Consider the following 19278-nt stretch of genomic DNA (forward strand, 5'->3'; position numbering starts at 1 on the left):
ATTTTTGTTCGAAATTTCAAAAATTAAACTTTATTCATAAAAACAGGATATACAAGCTTGGGCATCTTCAATAGGTGATGCCTCTAGAAAGCAGCATCCATCATTGAGGACCCCCATCACCCGGGACGTGTCCTCTTCCATCAGCGAGGATACAGAAGCCTGAAGACTCAGAATGAACACAACCTCACTTTCTGTTCTTTTGCAATACTGAATGCATTTATTTTTATGTATATTTCTTATTGTATTTTTTATGTCTTGTACTGCTGACACAAAATAATACATTTTATGACAAATATCAGTGATAATGAACCTGATTTTGATTCTGAGAAGATAAACATGCACGGTTCCCTATAGATTCATCGGGAAGTCACTGGAGCAACACACAGATGGAAGTCACAACAAGCTGGCCTCACTCTGCAGACACTCTCAGTGGAGGCTCACAAACCAAGAGGTATTTCAGATTTTTATACCTTAAGATCAAAGGTAATAGCAGGTGATTCGAACAAGAGAAAATCTGCCGGAGATTCAGTACAATTTCAATCATTACAATGACATTGTTTATTCTAATAGTTTGAGTTGACAAATTGCGCCTTTAGATGCATAGTGGAAACATATTGTAATTGATAAGAAGCCTCTGAAGGTCCAAATGCTTTTGGGAGAAAATAATCTGTACAGATACTCTAAAATCCTGACACTAGAGAGCCAGACTCCCAAACTCCCAAACAGTGAGCCAGACTCCCAAACTCCCAAACAGAGAGCCAGACTCCCAAACTCCCAAACAGACAGTCAGACTCCCAAACTCCCAAACAGAGAGCCAGACTCCCAAACTCCCAAACAGAGAGTCAGACTCCCAAACTCCCAAACAGACAGCCAGACTCCCAAACTCCCAAACAGAGAGCCAGACTCCCAAACTCCCAAACAGACAGCCAGACTCCCAAACTCCCAGAGAGCCAGACTCCCAAACTCCCAAACAGAGAGAGCCAGACTCCCAAACTCCCAGAGAGCCAGACTCCCAAACTCCCAAACAGAGGGCCAGACTCCCAAACTCCCAAACAGTGAGCCAGACTCCCAAACTCCCAAACAGAGAGCCAGACTCCCAAACTCCCAAACAGTGAGCCAGACTCCCAAACTCCCAAACAGAGAGCCAGACTCCCAAACTCCCAAACAGACAGTCAGACTCCCAAACTCCCAAACAGAGAGCCAGACTCCCAAACAGAGAGCCAGACTCCCAAACTCCCAAACAGAGAGTCAGACTCCCAAACTCCCAAACAGAGAGCCAGACTCCCAAACTCCCAAACAGAGAGTCAGACTCCCAAACTCCCAAACAGAGAGCCAGACTCCCAAACTCCCAAACAGAGAGTCAGACTCCCAAACTCCCAAACAGACAGCCAGACTCCCAAACTCCCAGAGAGCCAGACTCCCAAACTCCCAAACAGAGAGAGCCAGACTCCCAAACTCCCAAACTGTGAGCCAGACTCCCAAACTCCCAAACAGAGAGCCAGACTCCCAAACTCCCAAACAGAGAGCCAGACTCCCAAACTCCCAAACAGAGGGCCAGACTCCCAAACTCCCAAACAGACAGCCAGACTCCCAAACTCCCAGAGAGCCAGACTCCCAAACTCCCAAACTGTGAGCCAGACTCCCAAACTCCCAAACAGAGAGCCAGACTCCCAAACTCCCAAACAGAGAGCCAGACTCCCAAACAGAGAGCCAGACTCCCAAACTCCCAAACTGTGAGCCAGACTCCCAAACTCCCAAACAGAGAGCCAGACTCCCAAACTCCCAAACAGTGAGCCAGACTCCCAAACTCCCAAACAGAGAGCCAGACTCCCAAACTCCCAAACAGTGAGCCAGACTCCCAAACTCCCAAACAGAGAGCCAGACTCCCAAACTCCCAAACTGTGAGCCAGACTCCCAAACTCCCAAACAGAGAGCCAGACTCCCAAACTCCCAAACAGTGAGCCAGACTCCCAAACTCCCAAACAGAGAGCTAGACTCCCAAACTCCCAGAGAGCCAGACTCCCAAACTCCCAAACAGAGAGCCAGACTCCCAAACTCCCAAACAAAGAGCCAGACTCCCAAACTCCCAAACTGTGAGCCAGACTCCCAAACTCCCAGAGAGCCAGACTCCCAAACTCTCAAACAGAGAGCCAGACTCCCAAACTCCCAGAGAGCCAGACTCCCAAACTCCCAAACAGAGAGCCAGACTCCCAAACTCCCAAACTGTGAGCCAGACTCCCAAACTCCCAGAGAGCCAGACTCCCAAACTCTCAAACAGAGAGCCAGACTCCCAAACTCCCAGAGAGCCAGACTCCCAAACTCCCAAACAGAGAGCCAGACTCCCAAACTCCCAAACTGTGAGCCAGACTCCCAAACTCCCAAACAGAGAGCCAGATTCCCAAACTCCCAGAGAGCCAGACTCCCAAACTCCCAAACAGAGAGCCAGACTCCCAAACTCCCAAACAGAGAGCCAGACTCCCAAACTCCCAAACAGAGAGCCAGACTCCCAAACTACCAAACAGAGAGCCAGACTCCCAAACTCCCAAACAGAGAGCCAGACTCCCAAACTCCCAAACAGAGAGTCAGACTCCCAAACTCCCAAACAGAGAGCCAGACTCCCAAACTCCCAAACAGAGAGTCAGACTCCCAAACTCCCAAACAGACAGCCAGACTCCCAAACTCCCAGAGAGCCAGACTCCCAAACTCCCAAACAGAGAGAGCCAGACTCCCAAACTCCCAGAGAGCCAGACTCCCAAACTCCCAAACAGAGGGCCAGACTCCCAAACTCCCAAACAGAGAGCCAGACTCCCAAACTCCCAGAGAGCCAGACTCCCAAACTCCCAAACTGTGAGCCAGACTCCCAAACTCCCAAACAGAGAGCCAGACTCCCAAACTCCCAAACAGTGAGCCAGACTCCCAAACTCCCAAACAGAGAGCCAGACTCCCAAACAGAGAGCCAGACTCCCAAACTCCCAAACTGTGAGCCAGACTCCCAAACTCCCAAACAGAGAGCCAGACTCCCAAACTCCCAAACAGTGAGCCAGACTCCCAAACTCCCAAACAGAGAGCCAGACTCCCAAACTCCCAAACAGTGAGCCAGACTCCCAAACTCCCAAACAGAGAGCCAGACTCCCAAACTCCCAAACAGAGAGCCAGACCCCCAAACTCCCAAACTGTGAGCCAGACTCCCAAACTCCCAAACAGAGAGCCAGACTCCCAAACTCCCAAACAGTGAGCCAGACTCCCAAACTCCCAAACAGAGAGCTAGACTCCCAAACTCCCAAACTGTGAGCCAGACTCCCAAACTCCCAAACAGAGAGCCAGACTCCCAAACTCCCAAACTGTGAGCCAGACTCCCAAACTCCCAAACAGAGAGCCAGATTCCCAAACTCCCAAACTGTGAGCCAGACTCCCAAACTCCCAGAGAGCCAGACTCCCAAACTCCCAGAGAGCCAGACTCCCAAACTCCCAAACAGAGAGCCAGACTCCCAAACTCCCAGAGAGCCAGACTCCCAAACTCCCAAACAGAGAGCCAGACTCCCAAACTCCCAAACAGAGAGCCAGACTCCCAAACTCCCAGAGAGCCAGACTCCCAAACTCCCAAACTGTGAGCCAGACTCCCAAACTCCCAAACAGAGAGCCAGACTCCCAAACTCCCAAACAGAGAGCCAGACTCCCAAACAGAGAGCCAGACTCCCAAACTCCCAAACTGTGAGCCAGACTCCCAAACTCCCAAACAGAGAGCCAGACTCCCAAACTCCCAAACAGTGAGTCAGACTCCCAAACTCCCAAACAGAGAGCCAGACTCCCAAACTCCCAAACAGTGAGCCAGACTCCCAAACTCCCAAACAGAGAGCCAGACTCCCAAACTCCCAAACAGAGAGCCAGACTCCCAAACTCCCAAACTGTGAGCCAGACTCCCAAACTCCCAAACAGTGAGCCAGACTCCCAAACTCCCAAACAGAGAGCTAGACTCCCAAACTCCCAGAGAGCCAGACTCCCAAACTCCCAAACAGAGAGCCAGACTCCCAAACTCCCAAACAAAGAGCCAGACTCCCAAACTCCCAAACTGTGAGCCAGACTCCCAAACTCCCAAACAGAGAGCCAGACTCCCAAACTCCCAAACAGAGAGCCAGACTCCCAAACTCCCAAACTGTGAGCCAGACTCCCAAACTCCCAAACAGAGAGCCAGACTCCCAAACTCCCAAACAGTGAGCCAGACTCCCAAACTCCCAAACAGAGAGCTAGACTCCCAAACTCCCAAACTGTGAGCCAGACTCCCAAACTCCCAAACAGAGAGCCAGACTCCCAAACTCCCAAACTGTGAGCCAGACTCCCAAACTCCCAAACAGAGAGCCAGATTCCCAAACTCCCAAACTGTGAGCCAGACTCCCAAACTCCCAGAGAGCCAGACTCCCAAACTCCCAGAGAGCCAGACTCCCAAACTCCCAAACAGAGAGCCAGACTCCCAAACTCCCAGAGAGCCAGACTCCCAAACTCCCAAACAGAGAGCCAGACTCCCAAACTCCCAAACTGTGAGCCAGACTCCCAAACTCCCAAACAGAGAGCCAGACTCCCAAACTCCCAGAGAGCCAGACTCCCAAACTCCCAAACTGTCAGCCAGACTCCCAAACTCCCAAACAGTGAGCCAGACTCCCAAACTCCCAAACAGAGAGCCAGACTCCCAAACTCCCAAACAGAGAGCCAGACTCCCAAACTCCCAAACTGTGAGCCAGACTCCCAAACTCCCAAACAGAGAGTCAGACTCCCAAACTCCCAAACAGACAGCCAGACTCCCAAACTCCCAGAGAGCCAGACTCCCAAACTCCCAAACAGAGAGAGCCAGACTCCCAAACTCCCAGAGAGCCAGACTCCCAAACTCCCAAACAGAGGGCCAGACTCCCAAACTCCCAAACAGAGAGCCAGACTCCCAAACTCCCAGAGAGCCAGACTCCCAAACTCCCAAACAGAGAGCCAGACTCCCAAACTCCCAAACTGTGAGCCAGACTCCCAAACTCCCAAACAGAGAGTCAGACTCCCAAACTCCCAGAGAGCCAGACTCCCAAACTCCCAAACAGAGAGAGCTAGACTCCCAAACTCCCAGAGAGCCAGACTCCCAAACTCCCAAACAGAGGGCCAGACTCACAAACTCCCAAACAGAGAGCCAGACTCCCAAACTCCCAGAGAGCCAGACTCCCAAACTCCCAGAGCCAGACTCCCAAACTCCCAAACAGAGAGCCAGACTCCCAAACTCCCAAACAGTGAGCCAGACTCCCAAACTCCCAAACAGAGAGCCAGACTCCCAAACTCCCAAACAGAGAGCCAGACTCCCAAACTCCCAAACTGTGAGCCAGACTCCCAAACTCCCAAACAGAGAGCCAGACTCCCAAACTCCCAAACAGTGAGCCAGACTCCCAAACTCCCAAACAGAGAGCCAGACTCCCAAACTCCCAAACAGTGAGCCAGACTCCCAAACTCCCAAACAGAGAGCCAGACTCCCAAACTCCCAAACAGAGAGCCAGACTCCCAAACTCCCAAACTGTGAGCCAGACTCCCAAACTCCCAAACAGTGAGCCAGACTCCCAAACTCCCAAACAGAGAGCTAGACTCCCAAACTCCCAAACTGTGAGCCAGACTCCCAAACTCCCAAACAGAGAGCCAGACTCCCAAACTCCCAAACAAAGAGCCAGACTCCCAAACTCCCAAACAGAGAGCCAGACTCCCAAACTCCCAGAGAGCCAGATTCCCAAACTCCCAAACAGAGAGCCAGACTCCCAAACTCCCAAACAGTGAGCCAGACTCCCAAACTCCCAAACAGAGAGCCAGACTCCCAAACTCCCAAACTGTGAGCCAGACTCCCAAACTCCCAAACAGAGAGCCAGACTCCCAAACTCCCAAACTGTGAGCCAGACTCCCAAACTCCCAAACAGAGAGCCAGACTCCCAAACTCCCAGAGAGCCAGACTCCCAAACTCCCAAACAGAGAGCCAGACTCCCAAACTCCCAATCTGTGAGCCAGACTCCCAAACTCCCAAACAGAGAGCCAGACTCCCAAACTCCCAGAGAGCCAGACTCCCAAACTCCCAAACTGTCAGCCAGACTCCCAAACTCCCAGAGAGCCAGACTCCCAAACTCCCAAACAGAGGGCCAGACTCCCAAACTCCCAAACAGTGAGCCAGACTCCCAAACTCCCAAACAGAGAGCCAGACTCCCAAACTCCCAAACAGTGAGCCAGACTCCCAAACTCCCAAACAGAGAGCCAGACTCCCAAACTTAACAACAACACACACAAAATGCTGGTGGAACACAGCAGGCCAGGCAGCATCTATAGTGTGAAGCACTGTCGACATTTCGGGCTGAAGGGAAGGGTCTCGGCCCGAAACGTCGACAGTGCTTCTCCCTATAGATGCTGCCTGCTCTGCTGTGTTTCACCAGCATTTTGTGTGTGTTGTTTGAATTTCCAGCATCTGCAGAATTCCTCGTGTTTGCTCCCAAACTTAATGTTGTCAGGGCTCTCTGCATACACTACTGCAGTAAATACACAAAAAAAACAATTGATTATCTATACCTGTGACCATTTTGATGTGCTAAGTGACAACATTCGTCTGATCTGTCGGCTTGAACTCGGTCACAACGGTGCAAGTAATTTAGCCACATTGCTTGGTTTGACGCAACCCAATAAATACAAACCCGTTGTCTTAATGATTGGCTCTTGCATATTCAATCTCTTAGTCTGTGCTTTAACTTCAATTCACTGCTTGCAATTTACAAAAATGCTGAAGGGTAATTGCAAACTTCCTGAATTTATTTACATTTAGAACTGATAAGAGCAGAAGCCGGAGTCCTGTTTAAATTAATGTCTGTGTATTCGCGTACTGGTAACTCCAGAGTACTCCCCAACAGCAGTGTTCGTACATTCTATGAATAATGTCCACTGAAAATCTGCCCCTGCTGTCCACCGCCAATATCATTACTAAAGGTCCACATTGAGGTCCTGGACTGCATCCCATCTCTCATGTTCCCCGAGTGCCAATGTAGCAGAGCGGTTAGTGTAACAATTCATAGTGCCAGTGATCAGACGATTGAGTTCAATTCCAGGCACTGTCTGTAAGGAGTTGGTACGTTCTACCCATGATGGTGTGGGTTTCCCCCGGGAGCTCTGGTTTCCTGCTACATTCCAAAAAAACGTATGTATCAGGGTTAGTAAGTTGTGGCCATGCTATGTTGACACCGGGGCATGGCGATTCTTGTCGGCTGCTCACAACAAATCTTCAGGCTGTGTTGGTCATTGATACAAATGACAAATTTCACTGTATGTTTTCACGTAGAAGAAGAGAAGAAGAATAGCCCTTAACTCGGCAGTGGAGTTATCGGGGCACCGTCATGACGGTGTTTCCGTAGCAAGCTATTCTTGTTTTTACGAGGCCGAGTTGCGAGCTCGACGCTCAACCCGACTTGGATTCGAACTCGGGAACCTTCACTCTGGAGTCCGGCGCTGATGTTATTGTGCCACCAAGCGGGACATGTTTTCTTCTATTAAGTTTTTTATAAGTTTCTACAATGCAACAACAAAGAAAAACCAGTAAAAAAGAGGTTTATACAGTACAAAACAAACATATGAAATGCACAATTCATAACAGTTAAGGAAAAGCACCCATAGAGGAATCGTATAAAGTTAGTTACCACCCCACCCTCCCACTACCCAACTCCAAGCCAACCTTACAATATACAGTATAGAAAAGTTAATCAGAACGTTTATCACCACAGAGCTGTATTCATAAAAAGAAGGTATATTGCCTACTACCTGAGCTATAATATGATTACACACAAAAAAACGTAAATCTTAACAGAAAGAAGCTGGAAGTAAGGGATTTAAATGCAAAAGAAAAAAGGAGGGATGAACCCTTAATCTAAACGGGAATTATGAAAATATTCAAGAAAAGGTCCCCACACCTTTTGGAACTTTATGTCTGAATTAAGAAGTGAATAATGAATCTTTTCAAGGTCTAAGCAGGACGTGATGTCTCTGAGCTATTGAGCATGAGTGGGTGAGGCAGCATCTCTCCGCCTAAGGAGGACTGCATGTCCGGCCAAAAGAGAGGCGAAAGACAATGTACGAAGCTTAGTTGGACTCAGATGCATGTTTTGATGTACATGTGACAAATAAAGCTAATATTCAACATTATCTTCAAGGATCAAGGATCAACTTTATTCACCATATATACATGGGTTCCAGTTAATTTGGACACATCAGGACCAGTACCAGCGGCTGCTCAATTAGCCAAAGTTTCATGGAAATTGTTAAAAAAAGGTACTAAAAGGACAAACTACTATTTAACTGAGTAACAAATGATGTATTTAAATGAAATACAGAACACATTAGAAAGCTCCAATGCTATAAAACTGTGTATCACCAATGCCAAAGAAGAATAATGTGAGCTGCCTTCATGACTATCGCCCGGTAGCACTCACATCAACAATGATGAAATGCTTTGAGAGATTGGTTATGACTAGACTGAACTCCTGCCTCAGCAAGGACCTGGACCCATTGCAACTTGCCTATTGTCACAATAGGTCAATGGCAGATGCAGTCTCAATGGCTCTCCACACGGCTTTAGACCACATAGACAACACAAACACCTATGTCAGGATGATTTCATCGACTATAACTCAGCATTTAATACCATCATTCCCACAATCCTGATTGAGAAGTTGCAGAACCTGGGCCTCTGTAATTGGATCCTTGACTTCCTAACCAGAAGACCACAGTCTGTGCGGATTGGTGATAACATATCCTCTTTGCTGATGATCAACACTGGTGCACCTCAGGGTTGTGTGCTTAGCCCACAGCTCTACTCTCTGTATACACATGACTGTGTGGCTAGGCATAGCTCAAATAACATCTATAAATTTGCTGATGATACAACCGTTGTTGGTAGAATCTCAGGTGGTGACGAGAGGGTGTACAGGAGTGAGATATGCCAACTAGTGAAGTGGTGCCACAGCAACAACCTGGCATTCAATGTCAGTAAGATGACAGAGCTGATTGTGGACTTCAGGAAGGGTAAGACGAAGGAACACATACCAATCCTCATAGAGGGATCAGAAGTGGAGAGAGTGAGCAAATTCAAGTTCCTGGGTGTCAAGATCTCTGAGGATCTCACCTGGTCCCAACATATCGACGCAGCTATAAAGAAAGGAAGACAGCACCTATCTTTCATTAGGAATTTGAGCATATTTGGTTTGATACCTAAAACACTCAAAAACTTCCAGGTATGTACAACCATGAGAGCCATTTTCTTGCAGGCATACTCAATAAACCCATAGAATAATGACCATAACTGAACCAGTGAAAGACCACCCAACTTGGATGTTCAACCGGAGTGCAGAAGGCAGCAAACTGCAAATACAAAAACAAAGGAATAGTAACAATAAGCAATAAATTTTCAGAACATGAGATGAAGAGTCCTTGAAAGTGAGTCCATTGGTTGTAGGAACATATCAAAGACGGAGCAAGTGAAGTTGAGTGAAGTTATCCCCTTTGGTTCAAGAGCCTGGTGGTTGAGGGCTATGAGACATCTGTGAGAACTCTCCTCCCTGCTGGGCACCCAAACCACTGGAGACGTACCTGACGTGTTGTTACCTCAACATCCACCAGGATGATAAGCAAACCAGTGCCTACGTCCTCTCCCAGGCCAATAAAGTTCAAAGTTTAAAAGTGAATTTATTCTCAAAGTACACACACTGTATGTCACCATATACTACCTTGGGATTTATTTTCTTGCAGGCACTTACAGGGAAATAAAGAAAGACAATAGAATTTATGAAAAACTATGACCAGCAAAGACTGACAAACAAGCAATGTGCAAAGGTAGACGAATTGTGCAAAGAACATAAGAAAGTAAATAAATAATACCGGCTTGTAGATATCTTGAAAGCGAGTCTATAGGTTGTGGCTTTGCAGTGAGTGAAGTTATCCATACTGGTTTAGGAGCCTAATGGTTGTAGGGTAAAATCTGTTCCTGAAGCTGGCAGTGCGGGACGTACCTCCTGCCTGATGGCAGCAGCGAGAAGAGAGATGGTTTGGTTGATGGGGGTTCTTGATGATGGGTGTTGCTTTCTTGTGGCAGCGTTCCTTGTAAATAGCACCAGCAGGAACCCGCTTGGTCAAGCACCTCCACTCCATCTGCCAAAAGCGGAACATCCCAGAGGCCAAACATTTTAATTCCCATTCCCATTCCCGTTCCAATGTGTCGGTCCATGGCCTCCTCTTGTGCCATGATGAGACCACCCTCAGAGTGGAAGAGCAACCCTGGGCAGCCTCCAACCTGATGACAAGAACATGGATTTCATCTTATGGTAAAAAAAATCCCTCCCCCACCACCCTTCTTCTATTCCCCAATCTGGCCTCTTACCTCATCTCACCTGCCCATCACCTCCCCCTGTCCCCTCCTCTTTCCCTTTCTCCTCTCCTATCAGATTCCATCCTCTCCAGCCCTTTATCTTTCCTACCCACCTGGCTTCACCTACCACCTTCCAGCTACCCTCCCTCCACCCACCTATTATTCTAGCATTTCTCTCCTTCCCTTTCAGTCCTGAAGAAGGGTCTCGGCCCAAAACATCGACTCTTTATTCCTCTCCATAGATGCTGCCTGACCTGCTGAGTTCCTCCAGCATTGTGTTGCTTGGATTTCCAGCAACTCAAGTCAAGTCAAGTTTATTATCATTTAACTACATACATGTATATAACGTGTATAATGTATATAGAAATGAGACAACGTTTCTCTGATCCAGGGTGTAAAGCACATAACACACAATAACTTATGAAGGTAAGAAGAAAATCTACAGATGAATCACAGATAAACAACAAACTAAAGCCATTACTATTAAATATTGTAAGGTACGGAACAGGTTAACCGGTGAGACTTTGAATACAATGTGGCAGGGAGTTCAGAAGCCTGACGGCTGGGGGAAGAAACTGTTTCTCATCCTGATCTTTCTTATTTTTATGCATCGTAGTCTCCTGCCTGATGGTAGAAAGTCAAAGCGAATACTGAATGGATGGGTGGGATCCTTAATAATAGCACTCCTGATAAATGTCACTAGTGGATGGTAAGGAGACCCCTATGATCCTCTCAGCTGTTCTCACAGTCCTTTGTAGGGACTTCTGGTCTAGTGCTTGACTGCTCCCATACCAGTTGGAGATGCGACTTGTCGGGGCACTCTCAATGGTGCCCCTGTTAAGGTGAGGGTGTGGAAGTCTTGTTCGCCTCAATCTTAGGAAGTGGAGGCACTGCTGTGCCTTCTTGTTCTGGGAGGTGATACGAAGGGAGCAGGTGAGGTCATCCGTGATGTGAGCTCCCAGGACTTTTGAGCATTTAACTCTCTCTATGGAGGAGACATGTATTCACAGAATATTTTGTACCTATAACCCAAATTACATTCAGCCTGCTCCAGTGAGGGCACCATGTCACTGGAATACCCAGCAGGAGGCTCCCAAAAGAGCTAATCTGCTCTCAGCTCCATTACCAAGACAGTGCTAACGCTGGGGGAGCTTTACAGTAACAAGTTCTCTACAGGACAAGCATCTGCACTGTCTCCTCATAATTGCAGGAGACTTTAACCAGGCTATTTATTGAGTTATATTTTTGTTCTTTTTTAATGTGATCTCGATACATTGTGTTTTTTTACATGCTGGATCTGGAGTGACAATTGTTTTGTTCTCTGTTACTCTCATGTATTGAAGTATGGCAATAAATAATCTTGGACTTGAATGTTATGAAAACTGGTTTAAACTAATTGGTATAAAAGAGGGAGGCAGAGGAGCCTCAGGACCCACACTACCAGGTTCAGGAACAGTTATTACCCCTCAACCAGTGGGGGTAACTTCACGCAACTTCACTTGCCCCATCACTAAACTTTTCCACAACCTACGGACTCACTTCCAGGGACACTTCATCTCATATTCTCACTATTTATTGCTTATTTATTATTATTATTATTATTATTATTATTTCTTTTTTTTTGTGTTTGCAGTTTGTTGTCTTCTGCACACTGGTTGAACACCCAAGTTGGTGCGGTCTACCTTGATTCTATAATGGTTATTATTCCGTTAGGCTCCTTGCACACTTTCCATGCGTACTGGGTTCAAAGTTCAACATTCAAAGTAAAAGGTATTGTTATCAGAGTACATACATATCACCGCTTACAACCCTGAGGTGGCATACTTCCTGCGAGCATCGAGCTCGCAACTCGGTCTCGTAAAAACAGACGAAGTGCTAAAGAAAGGACAGGGTTGATGCCCAAAGTGCCGCAAGGTTCAGGGACGGATGAAATAACATTCTTTTATGGATTTCTTGAGTACGAAAATTAATCTCAGTGTTGTATATGGTGACGTATGTGTGAAATGATAATAAGCTGACTTTGAACTCCGTTTTTTTTCTTCGCTATTTTCTTTCCATTGAATCTTGTGTGAAAAAAAATTAAATTCACAGGTATAGTGAATTTTCAGTGATATATTAATAAAAAATGAACTGTAAATTCTTACTCACTAAGCAACTCAATTTAACTTTGGAATATTTTATTTATTTAGAGATACAGAGCAGAATCGGTACTTCAGCCCTTTGAGCCGTGCTGCCCCCACAATCCCCGATTTAACCCTCGCCTAATCGCAGGACAATTAACCTACCCAGTAGGTCTTTGGACTGTGGGAGGAAACCAGAGCACCCAGAGGAAACCCATGCATTCCATGGGGAGGAAGTACAGAGACTCCTTAAAGAGGACACTGGGACTGAACTCCGAATTCCGACACCCTGAGCTGTAATAACGTGCTAACCACTTACGATACCATGGCGTCTATGGAATGTTTATATGAATAAGTATAGTTTATAGGAATGTAAATACAGGAAATAAGAAATATTGAAGGTAGAATGCCATGACATGTTTCTGTTGCTGGGGACTGTGTGCTTTACACCAGCTATTCAGTGGAAAAGCGCCTGTAACCTTTGAGATGATACTGGCATTGCAGTTAGTCACTGTGCTGAAGGCTTCTTCCTTGTATCGTTGCTGCCCACCAGTGGCCAGCTCCCTGTACTGCGGCTCCCTCTTCCTTGCCTACCAGATTATTATCAGCAGAAACATGGGCACCTGGAAATGCACCTGGCTTATCTCCGGGCAGCGTCTTTCAGCCTAAGCCCCGTGGGGCCTGGCTGTATTTCCTGGATTCACATCAGGGCAGATGTCTATACTGACAAGATGTCCTGCTTTGGGGGCGGGCTGACCTATTAGAGTCACAGAGCATTACAGGGAGAAGCAGACCCCTTTGTCAATCTAGTCCTGCCAGACAGTTATTCTGCCTAGCCCCATTGATCTGCACCTGGACCATAGCCTTCCATATCTATCCATTCCAACGTACCTATCCAAACTTCTCTCTAAAGTTGCAGTTGAACCCATATCCACCACTTCAGCTGCCAGCTCGTTCCACACTCTCACCACCCTCTGAGTGAAGAATCTCCCCTTCAGATCCCCCTTAAAATTTTTTGCTTTCACCCTTAACCTATGATCTCTATTTCCAGTCTCACCTAACCTCAGTGGAAAAAGGATGCTTGCTTTTAACCTCTCTGTTATCATCATAATTTTGTATCCAGTACCTCTATCAAATCTCCCTATCCTCCTGCACTCCTCACCTACTCAACTTTTCCCTGTAACTCAGGTAATTGAGCCCCGGCAACATCCTTGTAAATCTTCTCAGTCCTCTTTCAATCTTATTTAATTTTTTTTCCTGTAGGTAGGTGACCAAAACTGCACAAATATTCACAATTTTGCTTCACTGGCATCTTATGTAACTTCAACATAACATCCCTCAGGGTGCAGGAGCAACAACTTATATTCCACCTGGGTGGCATGGATATCGATTTCTCCTTCTGGTAAACAAACTCCCCCCCTTCCTTTATTCCCCACCCTGACCTTCTGAGTTGAATTGAATTGTCTTTATTTCTTACATCCTTCACATACACGAGTAAAAATCTTTATGTTACGTCTCCGTCTAAATGTGCAATGTGCAATCATAGTAATTTATAATAAATAGAACAGTCAATGTAATATAGAAATACACTCTAATCATCAGTGAGTTAATCAGTCTGATGGGCTGGTGGAAGAAGCTGTCCTGAAGCCTGTTAGTCCTGGCTTTTATGCTGCGGTACCGTTTCCCCGATGATAGCAGCTGGAATAGATTGTGGTTGGGGTGACTTGGGTCCCCAATGATCCTTTGGGCCCTTTTCTCACACCTGTCTTTGTAAATATCCTGAATCATGGGTAGTTCACAACTACAGATGCGCTGGGCTGTCCGCACCACTCTCTGCAGAGTCCTGTGATTGAGGGAAGTACAGTTCCCATACCAGGCAGTGATGCAGCCAGTCAGGATGCTCTCAATTTGGGGGCCCATACCAAACTTCCTCAACCGTCTGAGGTGAAAGAGGCGCTGTTGTGCCTTTTTCACCGCACAGCTGGTGTGTGCAGATCCCATGAGGTCCTCAGTGATGTGGATGCCGAGGAACTTAAAGCTGTTTACCCTCTCAAACCCAGACATATTGATGTCAATAGGGGTGAGCCTGTCTACATTCCTCCTGTAGTCCACAACCAGCACCTTTGTTTTTGTGACACTGAGGGAGAGGTTGTTTACTTGACCCCACTGTGTCAGAAAGATGACTTCTTCCCTGAAGGCCACCTTGTTATTGTTCGAGATTAGGCCAATCAACATAGAGTCGTCAGCAAATTTAGAGCTGTGGGTGACAACACAGCCATGAGTATACAGGGAGTAAAGGAGGGGACTTAGTACACAGCCCTGGGGACACTTGTATTGAGTGTCGGAGGGGTGGAGGTGAGGGAGCCCACTCTTACCACCTGCCGGCGATCTGACAGGAAGTCCAGGATCCAGCTGCACAAGGCAGGGTCTAGGCTGAGGTCTCTGAGCTTCCTGTTGAGCCTGGATGGAATTATGGTGATGAATGCTGAACTGTAGTCCAAGAACAGCATTCTCACATTATTTCTTCTCATCTGCCAGGGTTTTAGTCTTCTGAACTCCTGCAACATTGTATTCAAAGTGTTACTGGTTAATCTGTTCCATACTTACAATATTTAATATCAATGCTCTTCGGTTTGTTATTTATGTCTGATTCATTTGTAGGTTTTATCCTTACCTTCGTTTTACACCCTGGTTTGGAGACATGTTGTCTCATTTCTATATACATTATATGGTTATATACATTTGTTACGAACCCCGTAACTGGGTGTCTTACCAGCAAAGATACAGAGGTCCATTGAAGTCTGATGATACTATTTTTAACAGCATTTATTAGTAATAATACACAAAAATAATATCAATGCAAATATACAGATAATATACGTCGTCAATACTAAATCTAAAAGTGCGGGTATAATAATAATCAATAAGAAATAAGCTCTATCGTTGTCTAGGGGATAATGTATTGTCCGATGGAAATATAAAGTTCACTCAGTTCATGCAGGCTGCAGCCTTTGGGGACCGCTGGGTTTTCAATGGTTGGAGAGAGAGAGAGTTTTGGGAGAAAAACTTGCCGATTTTCCTTTTATGATTTCGATCCATCAGGAGTCTCGTTGTCATGGCCTTTCACTTGTGGCCTCTCCTTTAGCTAAACTGTTCTTCCGTGGTGAGCCCGCCAATCCCAGGCAAGGGAAGGACGCACATGAGCCCCCCCACCAGCTGTCGCTATTAAATGCTGTCACGGGATTTCTAGCGTTTCTCCTGGTGCGTCTGAAGGGGTTGTTCCCCAGGCCCTCTTTTATCCTTACTCACGGGGTCTCAGATGTCAGTCAGGTTGGGATGATGCAATCCCTCAACCAGCCCACTCTGGTCATCCCCTGAGGGGCTTCAATGAATAGTACAGTACTCAATACACAATTCCTTCTCCAAGAGACAATAGCCGTTATCAGTGGTTCCGTTTCGCTGAGGCCAGGACACATTCCAAACCTTGTGGATTCTGCGTGTCTCTCTCTCATTTCCTGGGTCCCAGACCCGAATTAATAGCGATCTTGCGATTCTCAAAAAGGAGGGGGCAACTTTGTACCCTTCGGCCCCTCAGAGTTGTGGCACATTCGTAACACATTATATACATGTATATAGTTAAAAGACAATAAACTTGACTTGATTACTTCCCCTGGGTCCCCTGCTCATTCCCTTTCTCCTATGGTCCACTCTCCTCTCCTATCAGATTCCTTCTTCCCCAGCCTTTGACCTTTCCCACTCACCTGGCTTCACCTGTCACCTTCTATCTATCCTACTTCCCCCACCCCCACCTTTTTACTCTGGCATCTTCCCCTTCCTTCTCAGTCCTGAAGAAGGGTCTCGGCCTGAAACGTCGACTGTTTATTCATTTCCATGGATGCTGCCTGACCTGCTGAGTTCCTCCATCTGCAGACTTTCTCATGTTTGTGCTGTACTCAATACTTTATTGTAGGAAGGCCAATGTGCCAAATACTCTCTTTCAACCCTATCTTTTTCCTTTGAATATTCTGCTTTCATTCCACATCCCAAAGGAAAGGAGGTTCAATGGCTGCTATAAATTGCTTCAAGTGTAAGCGAAAGGAGTGAATTGGTGAGAGACACTGTTGTTGTTGTTGTTGTTGTTGTTGTTGTTGTTGTTGTTGATGATGATGATGATGATGATGATGATGATAATGATGATAATGAGGAGGAGGATGATGATGATAATGAGAAGGAGGAGGAGGAGGATGAGGCCTCCATCAGTCAGAGTTGACCACGGACATTGCGTCCTAGCTATCTAGATATGCAGGCCAGGGCAGTACAATATGGAGAACAAGCTGCTGTCCGTGTAGCAAGCTTCCCCTCTTCACACATCTGATGAACCCAAAGGAACAGCAGAGACTGATCAACACAGGATTTTGGCTCAAAACACCAACAATATTCTTTTCCATAGATGCTGCCTGGACTGCAGAGTTCCTCCAGCATTTTGAGTGCGTTGCTTGGATTTCCAGCATCTGCAGATTTTCTCTTGTTGGCGGGGACTGATACAGTTTGGTTGCAGAGGTACTGTAGGAGTTGCCAGTCAGCATTGAACTCAATGTAGGACTGTCTTAGGAACTCCAGCTCCAGATTTTTCCCTTGGGGTTTACTCCCAAAGCCTTCTCCATGAGAGGGTATAGCCACAAGGCAGTGGAGGTTTGAGATCAGAGTTTTCCTTCTAGATGAGCTGCCAACCATGAGCCCTATCTGCCTGAAGTGACTGGTTTAAAGGCACCAGTAGAAACGGTTCCGCCGGGCTTAGTAGCTAAGCCACATGTGAAGGCCAGGAGCTGGACTTGGTTGTCAGAGGCTATTTGAGGTGCACAACATTGGGAGCATTTAATAGGCAGTGGGAGCTTGTCCCAGCTGCCTCCCCTGGCTATAACAACCTTAAGGAACCGGAGAGACACTAGGTAGATAGATAGATAGATAGATAGATAGATAGATAGATACTTTATTCATCCCCATGGGGAAATTCAACATTTTTTCCAATGTCCCATACACTTATTGTAGCAAAACTAATTACATACAATACTTAACTCAGTAAAAATATGATATGCATCTAAAATCACCCTCTCAAAAAGCATTAATAATAGCTTTTAAAAAGTTCTTAAGTAGTTTACTTAAATACATTGAGTCCTAGCCGGGATATGTGATTAAAGACTTGCACACACTTGAGGGGCAAACAGTTTCAGTCCATATTATGGTAAGAGAAATGTTGCACAACACACAGCTGAGATGGGAGCAGTCGCAGTTCAGTCAGTGTACTAGGAATCTGGACATCTGGTCTAGTGTCTTGAATACAAATCCCACCAGCACAGCTAAAGAATTTAACTTTAGTTAATAATTTGGAATTGCAAACAATTTCAAGTTCAAGTTTAATTGTCATTCAACCATACATGAATACCCATGAATACAGTCAAACGAGACAGTGTTACTCCAGGGCCAAGGTACAACATGTAGTACAGTCACACACAGAACAGGGCGCATATAGCACACATAAGATAGCAAGCACATATAAAAAGCAAACACGAGGAAATCTGCAGATGCTGGAAATTCAAACAACAACACGCACAAAATGCTGGTAGAACACAACAGGTCAGGCAGCATCTATAGGGAGAAGCACTGTCGACGTCTCGGCCCGAAACATCCCTATAGATGCTGCCTGGCCTGCTGTGTTCTACCAGCATTTTGTGTGTGTTGAAGCACATATAAAATATCAGTTAAATACAGTCACACAAGAAATATGCACAGTAGTCTAAGACTCTGAGACCATGAATGTTGCAGAAATCTGCAGTCCACCACTTGTCTTCTGCCGAGTGAACACTGGGGGCAGCACCGACTCCAGCTTGGATACCATGTGACAGTCCCTCAAGTGGAGCTCACCGACTCTGACGCCTCTCCTGTAAACAGGCAACATCATGGCGTGGGCCCCTGCTGTCCGCCAACAAATCAGTGAATCAGACTTACAGCATTCCACATTAACAATGTCCAAGAGGGCCTTGTGATCACAAGAAGAGCAACTAAGATGATCACTCGCTGTTAGACTGCACACCGCCTCCAACACCCCTCTGATGCAGGCAGCGGTATGACCCGCACCAAGTCCAGCTCCATCAGTTTCTCCGCCAACGAGCAATCGAAAAATAAATGTTTCAAAAGGACAATAACACCTTTGGTTGACCCCGTAAAAGCCACCGGAAGAACTTGGTCCTATGTGACTGCAAAAATATCTGAATTTTGGTCTAAAACCCCATCTGGTTAACTATCGCAAATCTGTTGTTCTCAAGGATTAGGAAAGCAGCCTCCAAAACCCCGCCACCACCCATAAAGTCATGGTTGACTTTCCAGTTCAGTCGCTGTTTAAAGTCAAGACCCTTCGCCTGGATGGGCGGGATGAGGGTCTCAATCTGAAATGTCAACTGTCCGTTTCCCTTCTCCCAGATCCATTGAGGTACCAATGTAGATCGAGGGACCACCTCGTCAAGCTATGTCTACCACAAAAGATGGCATTTCCCCAAGGCCACCCACTTCAAGTCAAATTCCCATTACACTCTGACATGTTGGTCTACTGCCATGATGAGGTCATATTCAGGTTGGAGAAGCAACAGCTCATTTTCCGTCTGGGTAGCCTCCAACCTGATCGCAATTGAACATCAATTTCTCAAACTTCCAGTAATTTTTTCCTCCCTCCCCTTCTCTCTTTTTCCATTCCCCATTCTG

At 46.5% G+C, this 19278-nt stretch overlaps 1 long non-coding RNA gene across 1 annotated transcript in view; it reads left to right on the forward strand.

The window, feature by feature from the left end:
* LOC140734194 (uncharacterized) overlaps positions 1–14011 on the forward strand; it is a 33047-nt gene extending 19036 nt beyond the window's left edge. Inside the window, exons 2-3 of the long non-coding RNA XR_012100496.1 lie at positions 355–451; positions 12592–14011. This is a non-coding gene — a long non-coding RNA (uncharacterized lncRNA). The remainder of the gene's footprint in view (positions 1–354; positions 452–12591) is intronic.
* The last annotated feature ends 5267 nt before the right edge of the window (positions 14012–19278 follow it).

This window comes from Hemitrygon akajei, chromosome 10, assembly GCF_048418815.1.
Source record: "Hemitrygon akajei chromosome 10, sHemAka1.3, whole genome shotgun sequence".
Classification (NCBI taxonomy): domain Eukaryota; kingdom Metazoa; phylum Chordata; class Chondrichthyes; order Myliobatiformes; family Dasyatidae; genus Hemitrygon; species Hemitrygon akajei.